Source organism: Passer montanus, unplaced genomic scaffold (genome assembly GCF_014805655.1).
Source record: "Passer montanus isolate IOZ18808 unplaced genomic scaffold, ASM1480565v1 scaffold17, whole genome shotgun sequence".
Lineage (NCBI taxonomy): Eukaryota > Metazoa > Chordata > Aves > Passeriformes > Passeridae > Passer > Passer montanus.
The window spans coordinates 7,203,003-7,227,200 of NW_024364270.1; positions in this window are offsets into that span (position 1 = coordinate 7,203,003).

Sequence of the window (24,198 nt, forward strand, 5' to 3'; positions counted from 1 at the left end):
TTGGCTGGCTGCCCTTTGCACAGCTATCTCTTCCAGGACTGGGCTTCATGCCTCCTTGTGCTCTCTCTGACCCTCCTCCTGTGGTGACAAACCATCATTCTTGGCTGCCTTTTGCCTTGCTTCTCTTATTCACTTTTTAGACCATTGGTAGGAGTAGACTCTCAGGCCATTTTGAGCTCCACAAGCTGCTCCAGAGATGTGAGTACCTGCTCCACTGTCTGCTGGCATGAGCCCTACTTGTCTCTGTTGTATGATCTTGCTGGGTATCTCAGGATTATTATTATTATTAGTAGTAGTAGTAGTAGTAGTATTGTCCTGCCCTCCCCTCCCTGCTTACTACTTGCTGAAACTGAAATTATTTCAATTTCAGAGGATGTGGAAAAACTGTTTTTAACCTTTGAGAAGCATCCTGGTTTGAAAACCAGCCTTAATAGATGTAACTTTTCCTGGCAAAAGCAGTCAAGTAATTATGAGTATGCTAGGTTTTAACCTTTTTTTTTTTTCTGTGCAAGTTCATTACCAGGGAATGTAACCCAAACAGAGCAATAGCTACTGCTTAGCTTTCATTAGTTGTTTAATGCACTTGCTTTGTGAATTTTCAATGACAGCATTACTTTCAAAATTAATTGTGAATTCTGAGACATTGCAGCTTGGACGAACACACAAAAATTGCCTATTTGAAAACAGATAAAATAATCTAGCCCTTTCTTTCCCTTTTATAAGTTCCACTAAAATATTTTAGTATATCTACTTCAAGTTCTCCAGTTAGGATGTTTTAGCAAATATTATCAGAGCTGAGTACTTCAAGGGGTTGATCAGCTTCTATCTTTGTCAGTATAACTTTTAAGAGCCAGTGTGTGTACTTTAAGAACCAGATAATTCAAAAAGCATGAAAGGCTTTAAACCAAATGCCAGATGCAATCATTAGAACAGCTCCTTCCAGAGAACTTGTGCTTAGTAGCAATGTAACCAGGGCTTTGTGTCTTAGAGAGCATGTTGATTTTTGATTTCTGAAGCAATATGTTCTCAAGATAAGTCATCAGTACAACCTTTTATTTCTTGTTAATTATGTATTTATCTGTGAGAACCAGGTTTCCACATAGACAGTATAATTTGGATTGTCTCTATTGCTCAACAGGAACATTTCTGTCTCTTATAAAGCAGTGTTTAGGTGCACAAATTTCTGGGGCTTTCCCTGTAGACCAATGTCTGTCACAGAGCAACATCTGCTAAGGAATATGTTGCAAAGCTGTTTTTATATTTTTCCTCTCTTCCTCAAGATATATTTGTCCACTTCTGGGAAATGAATCCAACAGTTACACATTCAGTGTTACACACAAAATAAACAGTTGAAAATATTATGTTGCAAACAGGCAACTGGCAGGCATTTTGTACAATGCTCTTACTCAAATAATAGAAATGGAGGCAATACTGAATAATTTAATGTTAATAATTTAATATAATTTATAATTATTTTTTATTTGCAAGTACATATTTTAGCGGATTTTTGCAAGTACAGATAAGCAAGCCTCTTAAAAGTTCTAGTACTTCCAAATACAACATTGAATGTTCAAGTATTAACAACTTGGTTAAAAGTCTTTAGTACCTAGAAAATGTCATTAATTTGTAAAATATGGAAAATCAGATTTAAAACCAAACAACAAAAATAAATATCTTTCAACAGTGTAATTAATTTAATCTAGTTTATTGACTTGGTTTTTTTTTTCATATTGAGCAGCCCTCAACACAGTTACAATAGTGGATGTTACCCTTTTATCTTCCTTAAATATAGCTGGTATCTCATATCTTGAATGTTCAGCATAGATTTACTCCTCAGAACTCAGTCTCTTTCTCCTGTGCACCAGTTGCTTAATTCCAGTTTCCTCAAGGGAATTTTTTGTGATATACACACATTTATTGGAGCAAAAAGAGTTCTGATTTCAGAGTGCTTGTTATTAAAAGATAGATTTGTTTCTAATTGTTTCTGAAATCCAAAGAAACACTCCTCTCCACAAGCTGAAAACTCATTGTAAACCAGAAAATCATTAGTTTGGGTTTGGCATTTAAAATAATCATTTCAGAATTTTGAACCTTTCAGTCATCCACAAGTATTAAAGTGATTATATGAGTTGCATGTGACACAGGGAGTTAATTGTTTTACTGTGATATCTGCTGCTTGAATTGATACAGTTACAAATTTATACATGAGCTTTTGACTATCAAAACAGAATTAAGTTGACAGTGAGGTCTTTCTACCTCAAATGAGTCAATTTTGTCTGTGGCCACATTCAAGAGTCAGCTTAGTGCTCAAGAATAGGACTTTGTATTCTTGGATAAAGAAACACTTAAACCCCTATTAAACCAGTTTACATCCCCTTCAGGCAGCTCCAGAAAGAATTCTACCTCTGGCAGTTATCTGCTCAAAAATGACTGTCATCTACCCCTTCCTGTATGGCATGTACATTCCAGGCACAGCATGTCTCATCATCCTGTTTAAGGAAGTTATAGAACTAACACATATATACATGATAAAATGTGTAGTAAAAATGTACAGAGCTGTGAGCAAGCTTAAAGCAAGAAAAATACAACATCCCCCACCCTGTAATATAGATTGATCCACTTCATCAGTAACTTATTCATTATTTTCCTGGAATTTCATTCATTTTTAAAAAATATGTTTGTGTAAAAGCTAATAATCAAGAATCAGTAACTAAAATTCTAAAAAATCTTCACTGGAGAATATTAAACACTGAAATACTTTAGTAAACTCTTAACTGTTTTATTGTGAAAGACCAATATTAAAATTTATAATGACTATAAAGCAGTCACCAGCAGCAACAGCCAAGAAAGAAAATCAAATCAGAATAATTCTTTTGAGAGCTAAATATTTTCAAGGAACCACTCAAAATATAAATGGAAAGAAAACAGTGTCAGTATGCAATACATGTTTGCTACCAAGGTAAATGGAATAAAAATCATATGAGATGATCATCCAGAAAGTGACAGGACTAATTCCATCGAAAGACTGCAGTGTGATCCTTCAGCTGTTAAGGAATGCTTTGATTACAGCTTTATGTAGAAGCTGTTACATTTCATTGCACCATATGGCACTAAGGTGGATACAACATATGGAAATCCAGTCAGGCAAAGAGAAACGTTAAAGAAGGAATAATAAGTGTACAGTGGCACTATGAGTACTTCTTTGTAAGGAAACATTTTGAGTCTCTTGCTGTCCATGCCAATGAGTATACTGATATTTTAGCACTGCTTTTATATTTAATGGATTTTTTTGTACATCTGTCAAGTCCCAGGTTCTTGTGGTACTCTCCTCAGGCCATTCAATATCACTGCTCTGAGGACACTGATGGAAAGTTGCTTGATGGGGATATTTTGTCTTCCTTTCCTTCTACCCTATTTTTTCTCTTTCTTCTCTTTCCTTCCACTGGTAGCAGCTGCCTTTCCTGCAATATCCTTTATCTAGTCCCTACCCCCACACTCACATGTGCACTAAAGATTTGAAGAATTTTGAGCAAACAGGTTTTAATGAGCATATTGTACATGTGATAATGCTCAATACATGTAATGTTACACTTAAAAAAATTTACCTTTCAAAGTGAACTGGTTAGATATTCTGCAGGTCTTCACTATGCAATCACTGTACAACTAAAATTGGGGTTTATTTTAAAATTACATCTGCAGATATTGAAATCCTCACAAAGATTGGTTTGTTGTTTTAATACCACGAATACCTGTTGTTTTAATACATGTTGTTTTAATACCATGAATATGAATTTTATTGATGAAAATTGCAGCATTTAAACTGACAGTATTAAGAATGGCTAATACTGTCAGATTGGAGATATTGGGTAGAATATGTGATGTATATTTGTGTACAGTCCTTGCAGCTATCTTATTGCAATGAAACATCATACAGCTGGAAAAATCCCAGTTAGTAGGATAGGGAACCTGTGGAAGGTAAAAGTTCTTTTCCTGTGGAGCAGGAAAAGAAAACTGCCTTCTCTTGAAGGCAGTGTAATGAATAAACACATTCTTTACATTACAATAGCATCCAAAAGCCAAAAGTCCATCCACAATCAACAAAGCTTCAGCTCCTGCTGAAGAATTTAATCATGCTCACTCAGATGAAGGATGAAATAAGGAAAAATGACATAACATACAAGCAAAGTGTCAATAGTGTCAAATAGGATGTATTTGCTCAATTCTCATAATTGTCAAATTCCTTTAAATGCAGTTTGAAAAAGAAAACAAAGAAAAATAGGAAGAATTAGGAAGTAAGGATAAAATATGTTGAAAAAGAACAAGTTTGATAAAACTCAGAAAATTGTAGCATAAAATAATTAGATCATATTTATCCTAATAAATCAAGAAAGTATGTTACTGGGCTTATTTTGGCACTAGAATTATGCCCCTGATTCTTTTGAACATGTAAACATTTAAGCAGCAGGAATGGGTGATAAAATAGAGAAGAGGAGTGGAGAGGAGAGGAGAGGATGGCAAGAACTGACAACAGGGAGGGAGGGAAACAGCCAATTATGGATCATTGGTGCTGATAAATATTGCTTTTTGTTTTGTCTTCTTTAAAAGCAAAACATTTACATGGGGCAATTCATGCCCAGATTTTTAATCATAAAACTATCCATAGGTGGCAGAGTTCATATTTTTCCTGTGCAAGATTTACAGGAACAAGATTTCAAAGCCTATTTCAGTAGCCCAGCCTAGTAGTTTTTACAGTTTGGAGATTAGCCAGTTTCTAAAACTGAGGACTATATGCAGGGATTACCTCACCCATGTTGACATGCAGCCAGCACTGTTGGTAAGAAACCACTTCATGACTGCAAAATATTTTCAAGATGGGGAAGTAGAATAAACCTTTTTGCCAGCTCCATATTAAAACAATGAGAGGGGAAAATATGTAGGATTTATCAATAATTTTAACACCTACAGTTTCCACAAGCATTCAGAGAGCTTTTTCAGGACCAGGGGAAAATGTGTACATACAGTATAACTGCCACACAAGTATATAGGAAAACTTCTTTTGAATAGAGGAAGCAAGAGCACTGATAGTGAGGACTTTACCATATCTCAAATTGCAAAACAAGAACTTGAGTTCCATGATGGCTTTTTATTGTTCTATCTTCAGATTCCTCATCTTTCTTTTCTTTTAGTGTACAAATTAATTAGATCAAAAGCAGTCCAGTTATATCAAACTCAGGTTACAATTACAATTCCCATGTCTATGAAAAGATTTGAGCTTCTGACTGACAATTATTAAAAAAAAAAAGCAGTTAGTTCATGGAGTATTAGTAACTGGGGAATGGAAAGAAGTGACACAGCTACAGCCCAAGAGAATGTTTATTTGCTCTCAGATCTCTGATGAGTTGCATTAATCTGGAGGTAACCCCCAAAGAGTGATTGCTCCTGGCTTTCCAAAGCTGGTGTGTTAGCTTCGCCTGGCTGCGTTCTGGCCAACCATCTGTCAACAGAGCATGCCTTGTTTAGCCTAGCAAAACAAAAGCTGAGAGAGATATAGCCACTCTCTATAAACACTTTGGGGATAAACAAGGGAGAGTAATAAGAACTATTTAATCTAAGAGATGATGTTGTGATGTTGGCATAAAAACAAGTAGGAACAAACTGACCATGAATAAATTTGGGTTGGAATTTAGATAGCCTTTCAGCAGAAGTACAGTTGTGAATAGCCTTTCTACAGCTGTAATTTGAGTTATACAGCTTCAGGATTTTCAAACTTGGAGTCTTTTCTGTTTACAAAGAGAATTTTATTATATTGTCTCCAAAACCTAAGTAAAATTATGTCTGCTCTGTAGCAAAATATTCTCCACTGATCATTACTCCCATTTATACTGCCACAAAACAGTTGGCTTTGCAAATATCTAAATATTTCTTTCATAAGACCATTAAATGGACGCCTTTCTGAACATACAGCTTAGAATATCTCATAATCTATTTTTTAGCACAAATTCTGGGGAGCAGCTTAGGCAAACTAAAATGACTTTTGTTACAAGTGTGGACTGTCAGGTAAGTGGCACTGCATCTCTACCTGCATAATTGGTGATGTCCTCACAAGTTAAATATCACATTTTATACAAATCCTATGGTGATTTAAAGGACCTTCCTGCAACCAGGAGATATATGGAATTAAATAAAAAATAATGACCATGAGGGACTGGAGAGAAGATATACATCCCATTAATTTTTAGGGAAATCCAAATTCAAGTAAATAAAACCTTGATCTAACACAACAGGTAAATTCATGATTGAATACATCTGCAAATAAGATAAAAAGCCAGAGCTTAATTTCCTAAACTGTTTTATAACATACTTGGAATCTCTACATTCAATTATCAGCCTCATTGAGAAGATATTCTGGTTGTGCTTTCTTCATCTCAGAGAAAATGACAAAAGATGCAGACTTAAATCTTGCCTGTTCTTGGCTCTGGACTAGAAGAGGGGGAAGGAAGTTTTATAATAAGCATGAAAGTCTGAAACAGTTAAAATATTTGGGGTGATCTGATATATCCAAATAAAACATGTTTGTGTCAAGAGAGGCTGAGAAATTCAGATGTACAATAATGAATAATTATTTGTTATAAGTTTCTGTGACTTTTTATATAGAAATAATTTCCATGCATGAACTGTATACGAAAAACTCATATCTTTTTTTATTTACTCAGTATGGAGGCAGTATGGAAGAACAGAAGACTTGTAGGTGTCCTGAAATTGAAAAATAAGCGTTCTTCATTTGTTTAAACATGGATTTTCACATATTCTTTGCAATTTCTTGCTATGATCCTGAAAAGGCATTTTCATAGAAAACTTTGCAGCTCACTAAACTTCTCTTACTTAACTTATTGTGACAATCCTCCTGTAACATTCCCTCTCCTGTACACATTATGCTGTTCTTGAAAGAGACAGCAAACACCAGTTTGGCACTGATGTAGACAGCCCTGAATGCAGAGAGGAAATGATGGCCAGCATTTCCTGGGATGACCTTTCCTCTTAGTGGAAATCTGTAATTGCTCTTCAGAACTTCAGTTTCAGGCAATGTTTCCTTATGGTTATCAAATCAGATGTCTTCTAGAAAATTCTCCACCTGCTCTACTACTACTGGTTACTTTTTCAGTTTGGCAGGCAAAACTTACCTTGCTGACAGGAGTTAAAATTCCAGTTAGAACTGCTAGAGAAAACGTAAGAGTTAGAGTAGGACCAAAGCACCTTCAGATATGAGTAACTCAATCCCGTGTTACTGTTGCTTACCTCACTTAACATTTACTGTTGGTCTTTATCAGTGGGTCCAAAAAAGGCTCTAATTAAGTACTGTTGACCTCATAGGAACATAGGAAACATAGGAAAATATTTGGAAACTGAGTTCAGTGATGACTTCATACTTGAAAATAAACGAACTTGAACTTACCTATACATTTTCTATTTGGAAATGCAATGGAAATCACTTATATTTGTGTTAATTAACATGCAGCTATTTGAACTCATTATTAAAATTTAAAATATCAGATAGAAAACAGGTTCTTAATGGAGCTAAAGGTGTTCTGTGGAGTCAGTTGAAAATATCTGACATTTCAAAGTGACTGATGAAAAGGTCGAAGTAATCTTTAGCACTGTTATGTGAATCCCACTTTTACCTGTCTTTGGATCTCACAAAGATGCTCCCATTTTCCATGATGGTGAGATGCTGCTGACAGTCCAAGCTTTGGAGAACATGCTCTTTGCTAATGAATACTTTTTACTTTTTTGTTTGCACAGTTATAATGGAATGAAAAAAAAAATGCAGTCATGTCATAAAATGTAGTAAAAGGTCTTTACTTTTTTTTTTCCAGAAATTATGTACTATAAAATAACCCAGACACAGCAGTGGGAACGTGTCAGTTCCCACAAGAAATGTTAGCCAACACTACTGTCAGGTCCTGGGGGGCTGAGCCTGGCTCAAAGCCCTGCTTGTCCAGCACTGGATCCCCTGGGATTCCCACTCCCTGCACCTGCTCTGGCTGCTCCTGGCAGCTGTGTCCTCCCTCCTACCCAAATGGCATAGGAAAACCAGGAAAATTTACTGCTTGGCAGGTCTTTTTAAATGGAGGAGATATTTTATAAGGTTGCTAAATAGTTAAGGTAGTTTTTGTTCCACATCCCATTTAATCCATATGTACAAGCTATAGACACGCAGGAAACTGGAAGGGACGAATGCTGTTGCTCAGCAACAAGAAACTGGCAGAAGCTCAAATACTCCACGTTTCCAGCAGACAATGGCTCTCTGAGCTCACAATCAATAGCATTTGATGCAAAGGAAATGCCCAGTTTATCACATTTGCCATCTAATAACACCTCAAGTGTATTTGTGGCTGGCATACATAAAAACATATCTGAACTCCAGCTGTTTGAATAATGTATTGAAAATTCACCCTTTTTTTGCTTGAAAGCCAGTTACAACAAATGAGTTTGTTATTTGTAGGTATTCAGTAAATAATTTATGGAAACAAATGTCACACTATAGGTTATTCAAGAGACTCAATTTAACTATTCATGAGCCAGGCTGTTCAAAGACAACTCAAGTCCATCATAAAATCTGAATTATGCTTCTTCATTTGCTCAACAGCCCCTTCCTTTGTGGTTCCTTATATATCACCTTGGTTTTATGCATACACAAATAAGTCTCACATTTTGTTTCTTCTGCTACACCTATCCTTTTCCTGTTTCTTTACTTCCCTTCAGTCTTTTTTGTCCTTCAAGTTTTCTCTTGACCTTTCCATAATTTCTCCTCCCCTCTTTCGGGCTACTATTATCTGCTTAGAAGATGAATTTTTTTAGCCCACCCCTCTGTGCAGCAAGTTGCTCCTTTGAGGCAGTGAGTTTCTGTCTTGGCACCAGGCAGAGGCAGGTGTGGCCCCACAAGCCACCACAAAGGTGGAGCTGGCAGCAGCACCAGCAGACAGGAGCTGCAGAGCTCAGTAAAGCTCTGATGCTAGTGCTGCAGTAAGCACACAAAGAGACTGCCAAGAATCTTCATTTCCTGGTGTTGAAAAACTGTGCTGATGAGCACTTCATCACAAAATGAGTTTTACTGTCCTTCATTTTACTAATAGAAATTTAGGCATCATGTTCTTAATTCTTCTCATTGAGCTATGACCACACTGTCTCTCCTGCCTTAGGCATCTGTCTAAAAGCAGGATGACTCCATCTCTAGTACTACTGCTTTTCTTTATGGGATATAGATGATTCCTAAACAATTAACTTAAACAAGGTACCTAAACTTAAGAAGTTCAAAGGTTCATGAGATTAATCCTCTCCAATTTTCAGAATGGCACCTGCAGTGCACCGGAATTAATTATTTATTCCTTCATGTCTCATACTAGTACTGGGGTGAGAGCATACATTTTAGAAAAGAAAAACAACCTTGAATTCAAAATATTAATTAGTGATTACTCAGAATCACAGGTATTGAAAAATATATTAGATATATATAAGATAGATATATGAATTCTGTAAAATTCTCCTGGAAACTTACAGTGGTGGAGAATGAGCTTTTGTAAAACCTTCCAGTGGTTAAATTTTGCTTCCTTATCATATCTGAGATATGCTGAGATTGACAAAATATATTTATGTATATATGTTTAATTTCATTTCATTCCAGAATAGTGGAAACATTAATGTCAATGAAAGAAGAAACACAGGAGAGTAGAAGCAGCCTAGCCTTGTGGGAATTATATTTTAAAGTTGTGCATGAAATTGCAAATGTGTTAATGTTTAAAAACCCCTTTGGTCCTTTTATCTCTAAAAAATACAAGATTTCCATGCCATCCAACTTTTGGTTATTAAATTATCAATATTGGCAGTATTACTATCCTGTAAAAAATATCTATATCTGGTCATACATCAAACACATTTTAGTTTGTGGATACAAAGATTGCCTAAGGTAAAAGAATATCTTTTAAAATTTGCTACCTTCATAAACAGTCTGAAAAATGCAAATTATATAAAGGATGTAAAACTAAGATAGCACTTCTCAGTCTTCGTTCATCGTAAGGTAAAACAAAACCTTGTTTCCTTGCTTTTATAATGAAAAAAACCACATTCATATGCAAGACTAGAGGATATACTCGTTTCCTTTCACTGAAACAAAATTATATGTCTTGAAAAATGTCATTGTTTGCTACAAGTGCCTTGGAATTTTGATCCTGTATCACTGAAGATATAACCTCAAAGACACTAGGTTACAAAAACAGCTATAAAAAGAATCCTGTAATTTTTTATTTGTTTTCTGGAATGTGTGCCCTTACAGGCTTTTGAAGTCCTATTTTCTGTTTTTTATCCATTTCTATAAAGACAAAATGCTTAATAGAGAAGACAAACAGAAAACTTGCATCTGAAGCTCTTACTTACCCACAAAAATCCAAGATAATGTTGTGGAAAAGCAATGTGATTGAATGAGAAGAATTTAAAAGGCATGATTTAGGGGAAGCAGGTTGGGAACGTTCAGTATTTGTTTGCACCGACACCAATAAAACACAATCATTACTTGCAAAATCAATAAGAAAAGATAAACCAGAGTTAGGATTTGAGTTGATGCCCAGCATTTCAGGTGCAAACTGGCTCTGATTTGGCTGCTTCCCTGATGATATAAAATATTAGCTTCTTAATAGAGGTTGATCTAGTTGATTACTGAAGTAATGTGCCCATGTTAATGAACCTTGAGGGCTCAGGATTTTTCTCAGAAGCCAATAATAAATATAATGGAGACCATAAATATAAACTGGTTTTATATTGACCCAGAGGCTTTTACAGGACTTATGCCACAAGATAGTTCTTTTCAACAAAATACTTGCTTGATTTTGTTCAGGTAATTAATGTTGTAGGAGACTGTATTTTTTGTTTTGGTTTTGGGATTTTTTTTGTGGTTTTTTTTTTAAAGATTCTTGTGCACTACTAACCTTGTGGAAATAACAGTTGAAAAATATTCGGGTCCTGGAATACCTGTCATTAACCTTTAGAAAGCATTCATTTCCAAAGGTGGAAATTCCCAAGAATATAGAACAATAATTCCCGGTCATTTGGATCAAATTCTGTTCCTACTGCTTTTACAGTAAAGTTGGTCTAACTTTACTGGGATTCTGACATTTTAATATTCATCCGCAGTCTATTAACAAGCATTAGCATGCTGCAGCTATGCCCATAAATATTCAGATACTCTTCAATAAAACTCCATATTGTCCATGATTTGTTTCAAAGTATTTACAAATAATTACCTGTGTTAAGGAACATTAGCAACTCCAGGAGTTACAGAAAAATTACAGGAGGCATCGTCAGCTTCTTTCATTCAATTTTTCATAACTTTGGTTTCCATGACAACAAAGGAGGCAATTCCACAAATCCAGCAGCTCATTATTTGAGACCGTTTGCTGTTTTCTCTGGAGAGGAGAGACACTTTTTTTTTTTTGTAAACTCTCTTGTATGAAATTCATAATTCAGTGGATGAAATCTGAAGGAAAAAGCAATTGAAGCAAAGCCTCTCTTTGGGTACCTGGTATATCTTGTGAAGAGCACTTACTGAGACTTATATTGCTTCTACCTCCACTCCCAACTCACTTATTTGAGTTATGACTTATGTTACCAATATAACAATATAACTCTCTTGGTTTTCTGAGACAAAATTTGACATAATTTGAACTCTCACTAAGGAAAAAACACTTGTTAGGTGAGGAAGAGGTTGTTTTCCTTTTTTTTTTCACGCTAAAGCACAGCATCCAGAACTCTGCAGTCCCCCAGTAAGTAGATGAAAGCATTGTTGATCTTAGCCATGTATGAACCCTCATTGTGCTAGGAAATACTTACTGAAAATGCAAGTAGGCAAGATCCCAGGTTCTGCTACTAATTTTTTATGACTTGTTTATTTTTATATGTTACATTTGAGAAATCCACATATGGAAAAGCAATTTGTTGAAGAAGGCATAAATCAGGCTTCTTATAAATGTACAGGCAGCATAAAAAGGTTTCTTTACCAATGACCTGGCTCCATCACTAGAAAAATATCCTTTTAGAAAGGGTACTGCTGTAGGGAAGAATATGGTAGGCATATTTTTCACTAGTTCTCTAAATGTTCCACACGCAGGCAAGGAAAGAGGAAATATAAACCAACATGAACATTTGGATCATGAAATGTAAGCAGAAAATCCTTTAAGAAGAAGTATTTCTTGCTATTATCCCCACTTAAAATACAATACCATAATATATGAATATCCAGTTTCAGGATTTGGTTCCAAATTCTTCCATGGATTTTAAAAGGTCACACTAGCAGTGGTCCTGATGGAACCAGATATTGTAGGAAATTGTAATTTTCTTCACAGTCTCAGCATATCATTACTGAGCAGCGTTTTATGGCATGAAGTCAGGTTTATTCTGACAACTTTAGAAATGCTGAAAGCCAGACACTGTTGTAAAACAGTAAACATGTTTGCAAAGTTGTCTGCATTTTCTAGCTTAGCATCAAACCAGATTAGCTGCATAGAATTTCAGGTCTGTATTCCAATCTGTATTCATTCACATCCATCTTGTGTTTCCTGATACTACACAGGGTTCTTAGAACCCAGAAGTTTTAACTAGACAGCAGAATAAAAGAATTCAAAAGCTTCACCACAGAGAAAGTATCTCAAGTATCTTATAGTGGTACAGCAAAGTCTTTCAACAACAACCAAACCACCAGAACCAAACCAAAAAAACAAACAAAAAACCTCCAAAATTTATTGAAGTGAAATGGTGCCTGCAAATGGCAGAAGGGTCATAAGTAAAGCAGTGGAAAAGGAATGCATGAGGGAACTAACTCTTACCCTTCACCAAAAAACAAAGTCCCAAAACTGTAATATTTGCATGTAAGCAATCCCTAACTACCCAGCTTATTTTCTGATGTGGTAAAGGACTCCAGTTCTGCTTCTATGGAATCACTACATAAGCAAAGGCCGATTTAAAAGGGATCCATCAGGAAGAAAGACTTCTGTTCTGTTTGCCTCTTTTGGGATTCTTTTCCAAAGTGTTCAATGCCATCATTGGAAAATTTCTTGCAGTCCACAACTGGACACAGTGGCACAGGCCTCACACTCCAGCATAATGCAACTGTAGGCTGTAGCAGGATTGTGGGCAGTAAAAACAGATTACATTACAAGGTATAAATAACCTAGACATATCATTTTTGACTGTACTTACACTTCATTTTACACTAGCATGAAATCCACTGCTGAATTTAAATACATGAATTAGTAAAATCAGTAACTACAGAAGGACTGAGCGTCCTTTGTGGAAGTGTGCAGTTTGTTTTTAGAACTGAGTTTTGTAAATGTTTTATTGACCTAGTGGTTGAATGGAGAAACACATGTTTATTTAGACTGCACATTTGTTAACACTGCTTTGAAATGACAGTTTGGCTTTCTCTCAAGAAAATGTTGTTTGGGATACACAAAGGAAATCTTGAATGATATGATTTCTGTTAAGATTGTTCCTTTTCTTTTGTAAAGGATACCGAAAGTTTAATTCATGTGCCTTTAAAGTGAACTGTGGGCATCAAAACTAGGAGTTTCTGAAATGCCCTGAAATGGCCTTTCTGTGCTTCATGAAAGTTGCAGGTGCTACAGAATGTTTTCCTGAGCCATTGTCAAATCACAAAACAGCTTTGCCTTTCAAAGACATGACCCTGGGTGCACATCTGAGGTGATGCATTTGTTTCTTGACACCAGAGAGAAGGTTACTTATGCTTGTTACAGGATGAAATACTCACTGCGAATTGTTACATGGTATTTTCAAGCAGAAGTCTCTAGCTGTAGCTATTTTAAAAGCAGGGGTGTAGTGTGAAATCAGCGGTTCACCGTTAATTAACTGCATTTTTCTTTGAGTTCATAAAAATCTGTGTGTCCCCTATTACAGAGACAACCAGGTCTTGAGGCACTGTGTTTGTGTCACCATCTTCATACGCTAGCAAAAAGAAATAAAACATGTTCATCTGAAGGTCTAGCAAGCTTGCTTTTACAGCTTAAAAGTTACTGACACATCAAATAAATGGCTATGGTCCCCAAGATCTATCAAGTGTTGCAATCAGATCTTTGAACTCCATCATTTCAAGAAATGAAAGACTAGAATGGGAGCAAAAAAGGTTAACAAAAGAAACAGAGGTTGAAAACACAAGGTGAAAATCTGACTGCCTTCAAAAGATCAAAATTGTACTTCAAGAATCAATTAAATAATGAAGATAATACAAGCTGCTTCATTTATGACTAATCATCACACTTAAATGCATGTCTCCTTTTTAAATATTAAAGTACCTGGATAATTTTACTAGTACTGTTACAGCTATTACTTCTATGGCTTTATGACAGAAATTTGATTCTTTTAATGAATCATATTTTAAAAATATCTGATGTTTTCTTATTAAAATAGATTTAATGAGTTCAAAAACAATGGAATTATTTGTTGCTACTTTACTTTCTGGGAGATGTAGTTGCTATGGTGTGTTAACATACAGTGTGATAAACAAGAAGCTGAGTCCACAGGGCATTGCTACCCAGTGTGAGTTTTACTTTCTTTGTCATCTACCTATTTTGAGTAATGGCCTCATCCAACTGAGATTTGCCTTACACACTCTTCTTTTGATTCATGCAACTGCAAGGAGGAGCTCTGGCAGAAGATCCAGCAGTGGAGATTGGATCCAGGGAGCTGGGGATTTTCTGTGTTTTGGTTTTTTATTTGTTTTTGGTTGGTTTGTTGGTTTTGGGTTATTTTAGGGCTTAGGCTGCGCACCAGTAAATTGCAAAGCTAAAACTGTAATAGAGATCAGCTTCAAATGTGTTTGCTTTATTCATTTTTTCCACATTGAAAAAAGACAGAGGCCAAGAAAGCAAGCTTTGCTGACTTGAGGAACCAAAAAGAAAGCTGTCCAATCTAGAAGAGGTGCTTTGTTTTAAGGCTCTCTGGAGAAAATATTGTTGTGAAGCTCTATAGCAAAGGGCTATTGATAAGAAAAGTGGTGGGAAACTGTTCATGTTCATTCTTTTTTACTTTGGAAGACAGTAAAACCCTAAAACAAGAAGCATAATCAAGGAAGTGGCTTGGAATGTATACTCTATTCACTCTAGAGAGGTACCAGAAACATCCCACAAAATTATTCATCTTGTGTTCCCCAGGAGCTAGACTTCATTTGACAGTTACTTTTGCTCTGAGAAAGGGTAAGGAAAGCTCTTCATATGATGGTGAGTGTAAAAAAGTAGCATCTTCAGAGTTGAACATCAGTTTTCCTGACTTCCAGCAGAAGAGTTGCAGGGTCTGACAAATCCAAATGAAGACATTTTACTTCAATTTTCAGATACTGAAATAATATAACCAGAGTAGATGAAAAGTATCTAGATATTACTAGCGTCAAGTACTGCAAGAAAAAAAACAACTGCCTTCAAAATAGATGGGCAAAAAAGGATATAATGTACTTTTGAAGTGTGGCTCCAACTGTACCATGGTTTCTTGATATCTGTTTAAAAACTGTATTTTATGCCTTTGTGTAAAGAATGTGATTACTTCCCAGGAACTGATCACTTTTAAAACAAACTGGTTTATGGACCCAGTGTAAAAACCAGACAGTGGAAAGTATGCAGCAATGCTGAGTCTGTAAAATCTTGACATTTTAAGCACGTACACACGTGTATATGTATATACACATATATGAGTGTGGGCATGGACACACAAAACCAGTGTTTCTATTAGTCTCACTCTGCAGGCCAAAACTGCAGAGGTGTTGAAGACTGTGGAAGAGATAATGTTACAGATAATACTAAAATATTCATATTCTTTTTATGAAGGTACAGAATGAAGAATAAAAAAATCATTACTACCTACTACTTATCAATCATCCTGCTATTTAAAACTTTCATAGAAGAATCAGAATGTAAATACATTGTATCAGATTCTATTGCACCATAAGTGGAAGAAAATGGGCATAATGTGCAGGCTGAATTGTATTTCCATAAAGCACTGGATAAACAGTGATGAATAAATGATATAAAGCAGCCCAGTCACTTATCTGCCCCACTCGCTCCTGATGCCCACTCGTGCACTGGCTCTGCTGGATATTGTTCAAAGAGAAAAGGATTCTCTGCACCACACAGGAGAGTGGTTCCCAGCCAGCATCATTGCTGTTACATTCACACCTTAATATTCACAGATATTTAGCAGGGAGTGATTTACAGCAAGGAGCTGAGATGTCAGACACCTGTCCCCTGTTCTGACTGACATGACCCTTGAAACTTCACGTGACAGGCGCTACCCTGGCTGGCTGGATGTGCCCTTCTCACCCTGCTTCACTCCAGCTCTGCATGAATTGCTGCTTTACTGCCTCAGGTATGGCTTTCGCCTACAGATTCCAGCCATAATTATTAGCCAGCACACTTCTCCTGGGCAGGCATCAAAGAAATCTCAATCTGCAGAATTCAAACTCAATGTCTATCAGGACTGTGTTTCCAAAAGCCATCTGGAACAAAACCTAACATTTAACAAACACTTGTCATTACATAAAACATCCCCTGTTGTACATACACTGTTGTTGTTAGAATACTTCTAGAGCTCCAGCAAACAAAGTAATCCCTTCGGTTATGCTTTACCCCAGGAATATTTTCACAGTATGTGAGTAATTGTACTGAGATGTTTGTCAATCATATTATGTAAACAAGCTCTCGGTGATTATTTCACTTGGAAAACATCCATTTAGCCATAAAACTCACAAGAAAAATCAAATTTGTAAGTTGCCACAACTTGTATATATTACACATTTAGTCTCAGGAGAATGTAGGGTAAAATCTGCATAAATGCACAAGGGTACTTTCTGCTGTAAATTTTTTGATTGGTTTAGTTCCTCATAAATCTACAAGATAAAAGTATTCAAAGTCATAAAGAAGCTGTCTAGGTATTTTACAACCTTATAGTGCAATAACATTGTATTATTTGCTAGAATAAAAAGATGCCTGAAGTGTACACCAGGGTCAGTAGTTTTTTTCAAGTATTATTTCCCATTATGTAATTTGTAAGTAACAACTATAACTGAAATATAATTGAGACATGGTCACTGGAACTGAGCTACAAAAATTTATAATTCTGTGAGATAATTCATAATCTGTCAGGGTGAAGGATATGACCAAATATTACTGATCTGAATGAAGTTATTTTCAAAACAATTATATAAGACTTTTAGAATAATCTTTGTGCAGCTGATAACTTTGGGTTTAAAATCTTCAGTGGAAAGGCTTCTTTTTTTCCCCTTAGAAGCTATACACACAAGATGATATAGATTATTTTAGAAAACAGGATAAAATACTTGTGAAAATATTCTTGTACTTCAGGAATGTTAGGCATTACAAATATAACAGCTATTGCTATTTTTGTATGGAGTATCTCTGCCTCTTTATGATGCTCATTTTTTGAATAATACTAAATGAGCTGAATTCATGCACATAAATTAGTACTTCTACATTTTCATTTTTATTACATACATATATCACAGGGTTGCACAGATTAATAAAAAATCCTTTTTATGTTCAACAGAGCAGAAAAAAAGAAGGATAGTGAAATGAATATCAATAAGAAATTGTAGAAAATCAATAGAGGAAATTAAAGGATAACAAGGGAACTCTATAGCTGACAGTAAGGAAAATAAAACTAATTTAAGCTCTATTTAGGACAGAAGGAATCCTATCAATTCTATTTTGGTAAAAACTGATTAAAAATCATAAATGGCCTAAATTTTCAAGACATATTTCTACTTGCTAATTGGGGATAAAGGAAAATGTAATACAAATTGTGTATTTACCATTTAAAAAACATATTATTTAACAGGTTACAGGATGGCTAAGAGCTTACTGGATGACTGTACTCAAAGGGTCATGGGCTGCTACTTGGAGCCAGTGACAAGTAGTAATACAAGGGTCTGTCCTGTCTTGTCTGATATATTTATGAGTGACCTGGGCACAAAACTGGGGGTACCAAATGCCATGCTCAAATGAAGAGGCAGGACTTGGATTCAGACCTAGGCAGGCCAGAGGACAGGCAAATAGAGGCAAGGACAAATGGGAGTCCTGGACCTGGGTTAGAAGGACGTGGCACCACGTCACACGATCCACTCCTAAACTTGAGGGCATCCTGATCTGGACGAAAACATTGCTTCCATGATCAAGTGATTTTGTACTTTACACTGTGTTGTGAAAGGCAACAGAACCAGTAATGCTGGAATTCAATTCTCCAGAGGAAGGAACTCCTGCCCATCTGTCCTTGGGTCAGTGCATGGCCTAAACCTTCATTCTATAACCCCACCTGAAGGCTGCCTTCACTCTTCTCCCGTGGACTGGTCATCCAAGGCTCAGGTCTCATGTGACACAGTAGAATAACCTGGACTCAGACTGCCACTAAAGTGCTGTGAGAAGGTCTGTAAAGTGACAGAAGAAACAAAAGTCTCAGGAAGGGGTAATGCTATTGATAGAGTATCAAAAGTAGCTCAAAGATATGAGAGAAAATACTTGTGAAAATACAGGATGAAAATATTATGGGGATGATACAGGAAAATAGAAGGCCTGATAGGAAAACAGGGAGATTAGTTGGAAGGTCTCTAGTTTGGAACGAGTTGTGAAGCATTGGGTCCAACTGGCAGTGCTGTCAGTGTTGATGCTGCTGGTGGCAGACAGCACACTGAAGTGGTGAGGATATATGGTGGTGTCCAACCCTTCCTCCCTTTGAATGATCCCAGACATTTCACACCAGAGGTGGTGGGCACACTTTTGTTTAGAATAACAGCTCATTCCTAGCTATCTCTTTTATGTTAAACAATAAATTTTTGCTGTTTTACTTTAAAGGTGCATCTATCCTGACTTCAGGCTGTCATCATGCCTAGCTGAAGATGAGCAAGTGAACCAGCCCAAAAGGGAGTATAGCAGCATTGCTGCAGCACAGCAGTCACATGGGTTGACCTTGGGGCACTGACTTGTCTCACAGAGGGGTCAATATTTGCCAAGACTCCACTTAGTAATTGCAATTCCTCTGGAGACTCTCGACAAGCATTTCCCAGGCACAAGGAGCACAGAATAGGCATCTATAGACAAAATGACAAAGCCTGACCTTGTGGTACTTGTGCCTCCACTAACTAGAACAGACTATGTGGATATTTGTCAAAACTCTAACTAGATCTCATTTCACTTTGTTTATTCTTCCCACATAGTTCTGCAGACAAGACCTTATACAAAGCTGCTTTGAGAGACATCAGCAGAAGAATGGTCAATGACAGATGTCACCACCATTACAGCTGACAGATAGAGGTCCTGGGCTGAAACTGTGTCCAAGGCCCAGAAAAGCAGATTAGGCAGAGATTATTAAATCCCAGCACCTCACAGTGCTCCATTAACAATCCCTGTGTACATATGTAATGGATGTCAATAAACAGCTTTTGGCCCTTTACTCCTGCAAGGTCACTGACCCTGCTGAAGCAACTCGTCCAGCAGAATCACTGTAGGGGGATGCAGGCACATCCCCTGTGGCATTTTGGATTGGCCCCCTAAAGCAGGGGCTCATGTGGCTAAAAGTATTTGAGCTGCCTGTGACATTGGGGCCACCGCAATGCTCAGCCACAACTGTTAGCAGCTGCAGGAGGAGGCTGAGCCCAGGGAAGCTGTGGAATTGTGATTAGTTTCTGCTGCAAGGAGGGTTTTTTGCTGATACTATTACCGGGGCAGCAAGTGGGAAGTGAGGGATTGTGGCAAGGACCCTTTCTTAGCACTGGATAGGAATACAATGTGGTAGAAAACAAGGTGTTGTGCAATGCACAATGGCTTGTAGAACAGTTAGCCTTGCTCAGCTTTCGTGCCCCTATTAAGAGAAAAATGTTGATAAACTGGAAATTAGCTCTCAGAAGAGTCAAAAAATTACTGAAGCAGATTCTATACTGCAAGACTTCCAGGTTCCTTTTAAGTAGTTCAGGAAGGATAGATACAGATGGAACTGTTACAATATTGTTTGTGTAACTGGCAGGATATGGCCAAAATTTTAAGAGAACAGCAAAAAATTAAAAGTAAGGGATACATCTGAGCAATTCAAGAAAGTTTTCCATTGATTCTGTAATGCAGACATAATTCTAAATTATAATCAGGAAGTTTTAAGGAAGATGTGCACAACTTCAAATAGCTAGCAAGTCTTAAAAACTTCATTAAACAGGGCTGCTGCATTTTGTTCTTAATGTCCCTTCCTTTTTTTTCATTTTTTAATCTACAAATTGCTGTCTCCTGATGAAATTTAGCTCCATGCCTCCACCCAGTGGGCTTTTCTTAACCAAGAACAAGAAGAGACCCTAAAAAGTGCATGCACACACACAGTACCAGTAGCAATTGGTGGTGTGAATTATTTCTTTCCATCTTTTCTGTAGAGTAGCTCAGCTGAAATGTAGACAGGTATTTGATATTACCTTCTGCAGCTAAATAACCACAAATATGAGATTTAAAAATGTTTTAATATTGCTTCCATCATATGTTTGCCATTGCTATAGAAACAGTAATTGGGAAGCATCCAAATCCAGCTGTCACCAGATGAAAAATTAAATTTCAGAGTGGAGGTTTTTTAATCTAAAAATCTGAAATTAGTTTTAATTTTAAAAATAAATGAGAAGCAGATCACAACACCGGCTTGTAATTATAAATAACCCTTTACTTCATAGTACTTCTTTTCCATATGTAAACTAAGGAAAAGTATTTTTTACATTATTTTCTTTCCAATTGAGATTATTTATTGACTTGCAATGGCACCCCTGCTTTAAACTCGAAGAACTATCCTGGATATATATCCTAAAGAGCTTATAACAAAATGAGTTCTGTAGATGTCAATTCTCTATTAAATTACATGGGGTATTTTAGATATATGCACTGGTTTTGTAAAACTGTGCTTCATATAAACTGAATATTGTTTACACTAAGAAATACATGGTTGTTAGCAGTTCTCCAATTGTCTTTTCTTTCCATTCCTTTCTTTTCTGTCAGGCCTCCAACTAAACTGTGGTGTGTCACTATACATTAAAAAACAGAAACCTACAAGGAAGTGAACATTTAATATATCAAAGAAGAAAACACTGTTTAGGGAAATGCCTTTATGCCAAGTCAGGAAGAACAAAATCCCTTCCTTCATTCCAGACTGAGAAAAAAACAATACACTTTTATGATCCCTCACCACTTTAATAACGTCTTCCTTATTTCTAATAGCAAAACCACTCCAGAATAAACCTCTTTCCCATACAATAGCTCTGCTACTTTCTTCAAAGATCTGTTTACAATTTACTAATACTACCATAGAACTGAAACTAAAAGACAATGATATTAAAGGATAATGAAAAGCTTTTCAGCCTATAATTAATCTGCAGCTGTTAACAGATAAGAAAATCTGCAGTCTTCAGTACAAATTAGATTTTGTTGGAGTAGGAATAATAGCCCAAACACATTAGATAATAATTCAAACTGCAAAGAAGTCATACACTAATCTTCTGTTCTTACATTTCTTATACCACAGGTCAAAGAATCATTTCTATATCAAGTACAAAATTTTCTAGGAGACTGCACTGTTTTGAGAGATACCTAATACAAACTGACAGACAAAGATGCTTCAAGCTATTCCTGCTTTTTGGAGGGGGGGAGTGTATTGGGGTTTTTTTGTTTGTTTGTTCCATAATATTGCGGATTTTTTCCAGCTGCTAGAGGTCTGAGAAAGCTTAATTTCAAATTTGCCAAATGACATTCTAGGAAAATAGAAAGAGTCATACCTACACATTTCAGTTTCAGGTTAAGCTCACTTCTGATCTGTGTTTTTCTCTATCCTTGGTTTTCAGTTACAAGCTATTCCTTAAATAGTAAATATCCAAATTTCACCTTACCAATGTTTTTGGTTTGTGAATCCAAATCCAAGGAAAGTAATTACCTATTTTAAAAGAGTTTACAATACAAGCCAAGAATCTTCAGAAAGTTTAAAATATTAAAAAATTGTCTTAGTGTCAAAGTTATGACTATATATTACTTTTGTAGAATACCTGTACCTTTCAGAATCAAGGAATTTGGCAAGCACTATTCATTTGCATTTTATACTGAGAATTAAATGTAGCTCCATCTTCTAATCAAAATCCTTAGGCTTTCTTCAGTTGTGAATGCTGAAGGTATGAACAATATTCAGGATTTTCTTGGAGTTTAAACTGTTGTGAAAAATTTATTTCGGTGCAGAAATGTCTCCTACTATCCAGTCTAAACCTGTGTGGTGCAACTTGAGATACGATTTCCTCTTGTGCTGTCACTTGTTACCCAGGAGAAGAGGCTGACCTCCATCTGGCTACAGCCTCCTTTCAGGCAGTCTTAGAGCACAAGGCCCCACCTGAAAGTGTGAAAGGTCTTGCCAAAGTTGAGGTACTTAACATCCACACTTTTTCCCCTTATCTGCTAAGCACATCACCTTAACAGAGTGAGATTAGGCTGGTCAAGCAGCACCTGCTTCTCCTACTCCCATGCTGGCTGGGCCTTATCTCCTGGTTGTTCTGCACATAATGTGTGATGGCAGTCAGGGTGATCTGCTCCATGACCTTCCCTGGCATCGAGGCCAAACTGTGAAACCTGTAGTTCCTCAGATCCTCTTCTGGTTCTTCTTGTAAAAAAAGAAAAATAAAAGGAAGGAAAAAAAAGAAAAAAAGAAAACTGCTCTGCCAGAAATTAAGCCTTAGGTTACATGAGAAGAACAATGAGGTAGCTTTTTATTTTTCCTTTTTGTTTCTCTATATGTGATTAACACAAAAAATGTGCTTAAGCTCCATTGACTGAAGGTGCAGCCCATTCCTAGGAGTGCTTCTTCTGAACAGATACAGCAAGTGGGGGTGTGGGCTGGAAGAGCTGCCCTGCCCCCACTCATGCAGTGAAAATTGGATAACTTGCTCTAATACAAAGTATGATGCAGAAGTGGAAGGTGTTCCTGTGTATGTTGTAACTGCTTTTCGTACCCTTTCTGCACTCCCAAAGAAAATATTTGTTAAATACAAAACGTTTGTAAGTTTTGGCATGATTTATTGCTCCTAGTGCAAAGGCAATTTATCAGCCTACCTCCAGTGCCTTCAGAGCAGATTACTGTACGGATCGAGGAGCAGCAGCTCATACACTTGAACGTTCAGCAACTGAAATTACCACAATATTATATCTATATATATAAGATTGGTTTTAAAATAACATTGACAACAGTAATCATTACCACCTGGACAAGAAGAAACAATTTTAAAATAAAAAGTGATAATCCTAAGATATTATCTGAAAATCAGACCAGTGTTTACAGAATCACAGAATTTCTAGGTTGGAAGGGACCTTCAAGATCATCGAGTCCAACCCATGTTCTAACACCACAACTAGGTCATGGCACCAAGTGCCACATCCAGTCTTTTTTTAAACACATTCAGAGATGGTGACTCCACCACCTCCCTGGGCAGATGATTCCAGTATTTGACCACTCTTTCTGTGAAAAACTTCCTCCTTAAGCTAGCCTGTATCTCCCTTGGCGCAGCTAGAGACTGTGTCCTCTTGTTCTCTCTGTTGTCTGTCTGTTACAGGTAAGTATGTGAAGATATGGGTGTGCAAATTATATCTACAAAGTAGGATCCTCAACTATAGTTTCTCAACTGACAAATGTTGTGTTTGCTCAACTGGGTTGATGGCAAGATATTAAAAAAGACACAAATGTAGGGACCTCTCTTTTCGGGAAAATACATAAATCCAGACTTGAAAATATTGATCCAAATTGCTATTAATTAAAAGCTACATAGAAGAAAACAAATTTCATGACAAAGCTATACACAAAAGGTAGAGCAAGTCACATGTTACAAGTTACAAAAGCAGCTTTACGGATGGGACAACACTTATTTTACCAAGATCTTTACATCTCAACCACTTCTGGACCTTGTCAAGTTTTATTCTTTGTGGAGAATGAGAAATAATAGCCATCCAAGTATAGTGTATGCATTTTGTTTTCATATGCCCAACCTATCCGAGAGCACAAAGCATGCTCCTAGAACTGGCAGTTCTTGAGATATCAAACACGTCACATACATAATTTTAATCCTCCCAAGTGAGTGCAATTTTAGTA